The sequence below is a fragment of the Rhagoletis zephyria genome, unplaced genomic scaffold (genome assembly GCF_001687245.7).
Source record: "Rhagoletis zephyria isolate East Lansing unplaced genomic scaffold, Rhagoletis_zephyria_1.1 Rzeph_scaffold_05398, whole genome shotgun sequence".
NCBI lineage: Eukaryota > Metazoa > Arthropoda > Insecta > Diptera > Tephritidae > Rhagoletis > Rhagoletis zephyria.
In genome coordinates this window covers 36483-42826 of record NW_016162481.1, presented here as the reverse complement: position 1 = coordinate 42826, position 6344 = coordinate 36483, and the positions used below count along the sequence as shown (strand labels likewise).

The window sequence follows — 6344 nt, the reverse complement described above, 5'->3', positions numbered from 1 at the left end:
TCTTAGAGAATGTGATTTAAAGAGGATTGATGCTATTTAAGTGAAGGTTTGTTATAAGTATGAGTCGAGAATAAATATATCACCAAAAAATTTTATGGAAATATGTTCCGAGATATTGGGAAATAATAAATTATTAAATAAAAAAATATATGTAGATTTCAAGTGGTAAAATCAAGAACCCGTTTTCAGGCTATTTCAGGAAGGCAATACAACTATATCCTTTCTAGAAAAAAGTAGTTTTACCCTCAACGCTCAAGTTTTTACGTTGCAGTAGCGAAATAGTGTGGCTGCTACTGAAATGCTCTATATTTGCCTCCTCCTACAAACAAAAGACGTGACCAACTACCAATTCCGTTTTTTCAATAATTCACCAGAAGTAGAGAATTTCGATGAGAAACTTAATTGATTCATCTCCACTCATTGCTCAATTCGACAGCTCATCTCTCAAATGTTCCAAGGGAAAAGATATCGTAATAAAAAATTAAGTGACTAATGAGTCGCCCCATATGAAATCACAAGACTCTATTCGTATCTTTCACTCATTTCTCAATGTCTGGTAGTAGCAAAAACTTGGCTAATAACTTTAAAATAAGAAGGTTAGAAATGAGGTGTTTAAAGAAAATTTACTAACTCCCATGTTGACATTTCTGTCTTTGTAGGGGTTATGATCTTCGATAAATAAATATGTAGGAATATTTTATTATTCATTTGAAAACCAACTTTGTAGCTAAAGTTGCCGTCACAGCCACCCACACCACAAACGTCGTGACAACACGCGTTAAGTACTCGAAAATGCATTGTTTCTAAGAAATATTTACTACAGTAAAACATATACACAAACTTGTAAACATATTTATCTTACAACAAAAACCGCTCAGCTGCTGTTGTATTCGGTGAGTTATTCGGAATTTCTTTTGCGTGACAAAGGCAACTAAATTATGTTAACTAACAAAATAAATACAAACATACACAGGGGAACATTTACCAGCTAGCCAAAGGATCAAAAAGGGAAGTGGGTGTAGAGAGGAGTCGAGCCGACACAGTGGAACAGCTGAGGAACTTTACTGACTTTGCATTGAGTTCATATATTTTCTTTATGTGAGTGGACAAAACTTTGGCGACGAGTGAATTAATAGCTGACTGGCTGGCTGGCTGGCTGGTTGGTTGGATGGATGCCTGGCTGGATGACTGGATGACTGGATGACTGCATGCAAGGTGGTGCAACAGCAGCGGCAGCGGCAGCGTCAGCTACTTGGCCGGCCAATATTTATTGCACTGTCAGCAACAATGAAAAGTTAGTTGTTTGCCGTTTGCAGTTGTTTATTTTATTGCAGCTGACAACTGCGCAACTACGTAATGCAACTACTGTAACAACAACAACTACGACAAGAACAACAAACAACTAAAGCGTGCAAGTACACACACAGCTGCAAAAAATTGTATGCCCGCACTTTGTAGTAAACTTTTAGGCGTGTTTGCCCAGCTACAGTTGACTTGACTCGCCCAGCTGGCAAAGGAGGAAAGGATGTAGTGTTGTTGTAGCATTATTTCTTACAGATTTACGCTTTGCTAACGGCTAGCATTGTTGACTGTTGTCAAATCAGCTTTTAACTGCTCACGTGACTGCACGCAAGCAAATATTTGCTCACACACACACACACACAGACTTGCTTAAAAATTCGACCGTAAACTGTAAATTGTTTGGCTGTTTCCCTTTACTGCGTCTCATACTTTATATCCTTTGCGCGTTGATTAAGCAGCGTAATATAAATTTTGTATGTTTTATTCGTTTTTTTCCCTCCGCTTCATTGTGTCGCTATCCCACCTCTTAAAGCGTCACTTTGTCTACACCCAATCACTTATCTGCATTTCATATATCATTGTTGACATTTTCAAGGGTTTGTCATTAATTTTAAAATGACTTTATGGCTGCCGATGCATACCAGCTACCAGCTTTGCACACAAACATACATTCATTTGACTATTCGGCACAAACACATTTACACACATACACACACAAAGTCAAGCGCTCATATGCATACGCTGCGCTTTCCTGCACTGCCTTGCCGCATTATTAATAACGTGCACTTTTGTCATAAAATGTTGAAAATTAAATGAAAATATTTATCAATCGTCTGCCTCGGTGAGCTATTGGTGAGTAGTGCACTGTTGTTTTTGGTCATGCATGCTGTGACAGTTGTTTGCCGAACTATTTGGGTTGGTCTGATTTTTTGGCGCATTTGTTTGATACGAGTATATACATATTAGGGTGGTCAAAAAAAAAGAAAGTAAAGTCGGAATTTCAAGGCCCTTAGTTTGCTCTATATCGAAAAAAATATACCCGTGTTTTTTATTATTATGAAATCAGAAAATATTTAGAGGTCCCTCAAAGCGCTAAACAAATTTCCATGTGTTTTCTTAGAAATGGCAAATAATTCTGGAAAATCAAGTTCAGTTCTTTTCAGAAGACTTCCAATAATAATACCCAATTCTTTTAAACAATTTTTTTTTAGTACTAAAGGTGTTCCATTGGTTCCTCCATTGCATTTTCTGAGGTGCTTGGTGCACCTGTAAAATAAAGTCTCCAAGAAAAATTTGTTAAATAAACAATTAGGCAATATTCTGAAGAGAAACGGAGCTTTCCGATCGAAAATATTGATTTTCAAGAATTGTATACCATTTCGACGAAAAGTTGTTTTTTTCATGTAAAATACATAGAAAACTTTGAGCGCTTTGAGCGGCCTCTAAATATTTTTTCGTTGAAAAAAAAGCAAGGGTATATTCTTTCGGTATGGAACAATCCCAGGGATGAGAGTATACAAATTTCGACTTTACTTTTTCACGTGCATTTTTGTATCACCCTAATGTATACATACATATTTTCCTTGCGAGTGCGAGTGCGTGCGTGAAGGCGTTCGAAGTTGCAAACGTATGCATTTCTCAATCATTTTTCTGTCTGTTTCATTAATGTATAATTAACTAGCATACATACTTAATTAATGGGAAATATTTATTAAGCTACCGTTATTTGAATGATAACTGCAAAGTAAATGTCGATTGTGTACTTGTTCATTTACTGTACGATTACTCAGATGATTTCCATAAAGGAAGACAGATAGAGAAGACATTTCTGGATGATCCCGCTATCAAGTTCACGGACATACATATGTTACCGAAGTTATCTGTCTATAAACCCTACAAGGTCAAAATTCCCGAAAGAGACTGCTGGGAAGCGATAATAGCTATGAATGACGAAGGGTCCCAATATATGGTATACCGGCGGATCGAAAAAGGAAGACGGGTGTACTGTGGCAGACGTACTTGGACCTGGATTTCGCGAATGTCTTCATAGAAGGATAAATGGGGCCAAAATAAATATCCTCATTAGTTTGGCTTCCGGCCTTCACCTTTGACGAAGAGCTTCTACATATGATGCCATGTCTCAAATAAGGATGCTCACAAAACTAATAAATATGTGTACGTACAGTAAGGTTGAGCACAACCTTCACCCCTGTGGAAACTCGGAGGGGCCTCTTCTAGTCGAGATTTTAGATACATATCGCACACCGTCTTCAAAAGAGTCACAATTCAAAATAATACGTTCGCCAGAAAATGAGCAAAACTATTTCGTAGCACATGCTAATCATATGAGCAAGGTCGACTTTTTTTGACAAATAATAACAAAAATTTGCACCAGCTTTTGCTTTAAAATAATATTTTGCCAAATTTTGAGTTGTGGCTATTTTGAAGGCGGTGTGCGATATGTAGGTTAACAGGTTTGCGATGTCTTCAAAGTGAAGTGCTGAAAAGCGTTGAAAAACACAGATGGGAGGCTCTAGAGGCTTTCGACAGAGCTGGTGAGGGCTACGGAGACTGAAGAAGTTGAAATGACGATATGCCCGAAATTTGTAATGAAATGAACCTGCTCAGACGAATATTAAATCCAAAACTGATGAAATAAGTGGCCTTAGGGTTAAGGTGCAGGGATGGCATTTTCAGAGATTGTAGTCGAGAGTTCAAGCCTTAGTTTAAGCTTAAGGGGAGGGCTCTATCACCTTTTGTTCAATCGTGGTTGGTATGCTCTATCACGTTTTGTTTCTTTGCTGGAGCTTCTCAAAGCTGGAGCCGATGGAAACTCTGTACTTACGAATTCGTAATCAGCACAAAAGAGTCTATCAAAAACAGTTTAAATATTTGCCGCACCAAAATTGTTAATCCTGTATTATTTTTGTTGGCCGGTACTATTTTTCTTTTATTTTATTGGAACTAGTTAAAAGTAAGAATGTAATTTGAGTTAAAACTGCGATTTTTAAACGAAAAAAAAAAAGTGTAAATATGTATGTACCAGAAATGCCACATAGTTACATACTCCTCTCCCTGACTTTGTGCGATATAGCGTACAAATTTCAATGGGCCGCAGACCACGCCCAGACAATTTTTTTAAGTTTTTTACAAGCTTTTATTTAACTTCGTACTTGTGTGTTGTTTTGAAATTGGACTATTATGATCGCTCAGTTTTGGATTTTTTGTTTGTTAGCAGTGCGGCGCATTTTTTCCAAATAAAATAAAAAGCGAACATTCGTTTATATCTCACCATTTTATATATTTTTGAGATACATACATGCATACACACATATGAATGTATGCTCATATGTCAACAAAGCTTGCAACCCTGATTTGTTCTTCTTTACATATATTTTCATATTAGTGTTCTGCCGGCTCTTTGCCACCGTCCTCGATAGTATAGTGGTTAGTATCCCCGCCTGTCACGCGGGAGACCGGGGTTCAATTCCCCGTCGGGGAGTCTCTCAGCAGAGTTTTTAATTTTTTTGTTTTGTTTATTTTTTTTTTATTACTTTTTTCGAATTTCGCGTAGGTTTCTTACTTGAAAATACATACTATGAATAAGTTTTAAAAAATAATCCGTAACTAAAAGTGGAAATTGTAAATTGTTAAGAAAGCAATTGATGTGTTTTGATTTGTGAAGTATAAACCTAATAGAAGATGGTGGGATACGAGGAATTGTAAAATATAGTAATGCATTTGCAAATACAGAACATTGATACTGATACACGTTGAATTAAATATTCAATGAAATTAAAGAAATATGTATGTATGTATTTAGATATGATCAAACAAGGTTTTTGGAATTTTATGAAATACGGTGAATAGTTATACAGCCGCACGCACACCAGAGCTCGGACTCCCTTTTGTTTATTTCGCAAAATATTCAAGAAGAAATGCAGCTAAATGAACAGTACGCTTAGTTTGCTATAATAAAATTATAACAGAAAAACATTTTTTTTTTATCTGTGGCATCAGGTGTGAAATGACTGTTTATGCATATATGTACATATACATGTTTTTTTAAGAGGAGGATATCCCACTACGTAAATCACTTTTTAAAATTATTACCTTTTTCTCTTCTTGGAAAAAGCATACTCTATTACAGAAGCGAGTAGCTGCATTAAGAAATTGTAATCTAAAAAATACTTGTTTCTCACACATCTACATATGTATGCATAATTTTCGTTGCTTGCAGTACATCTTGATAATGCTATTGATTCAATTGCCTCTTCAATTTTAAACAGTAAAACAGGCAATATTTTTTGAAAAATCGAAGAAAAAAATAGCAGTTGGGCACTTTTTTAATATATCTAGTACATTTTGAGGAGCCTCCGAACTCTGTTACACACACACATAGAAATCTATTTTTAGATCAGCTAAAAATAGCTGAGTGGTGAATTTTTTCGATTGGTGGATAATTTTTGTTTCCACATGCTAATTGCAGATCGTTCAATTGATTGCGCCACTACTGACCGAAAGGTGGCGCTAGTAGCGTTTACCAATGTGATGTGCATTGATAAATTTCTTTGATATTCGTACCCTGCAGGGAAACCGCGGACTAGTGAATCAAATTTCTAGTTCCGTACTAGGTCTTTATCGCCAAAAAGGAACTAGTCTGATATGAACTAGATAACCACCAGTACAAAATCGGCAAAGTGGTACTTTTAAAAAACTAATTTTTTCAGTTTTTTTTTGCACTAGAAATCGATATCGAAACGAAAAAGCCGCCGAACACATATCTATGTAAAGTAAACAAGCCCCCGCTGCATCCCTTATTCGATAGTTCCGAACTAGTTCTAAATTGGACAAATAAGATCTAGTTCGTTCTGCATCCCTTTTTCTATAGTTCCGAACCATTTCTAAATTCGTCACTTTAGATATTTTAAAAGTACCACTTTGCCGATTTTGTACTTTTGGGGATCTAGTTCATATCAGACTAGTTCCTTTTTGGCGATAAAGACCTAGTACGGAACTAGAAATTTGATTCACTAGTCTGC

The 6344-nt window shown here is 36.3% G+C and overlaps 1 non-coding gene across 1 annotated transcript; it reads left to right on the top strand.

Moving 5' to 3' along the window:
* Window positions 1–4732: 4732 nt before the first annotated feature.
* On the top strand, window positions 4733–4804 carry TRNAD-GUC (transfer RNA aspartic acid (anticodon GUC)). The gene has a single exon. It is a non-coding gene; the product is annotated as a tRNA-Asp (tRNA).
* Window positions 4805–6344: the final 1540 nt, after the last annotated feature.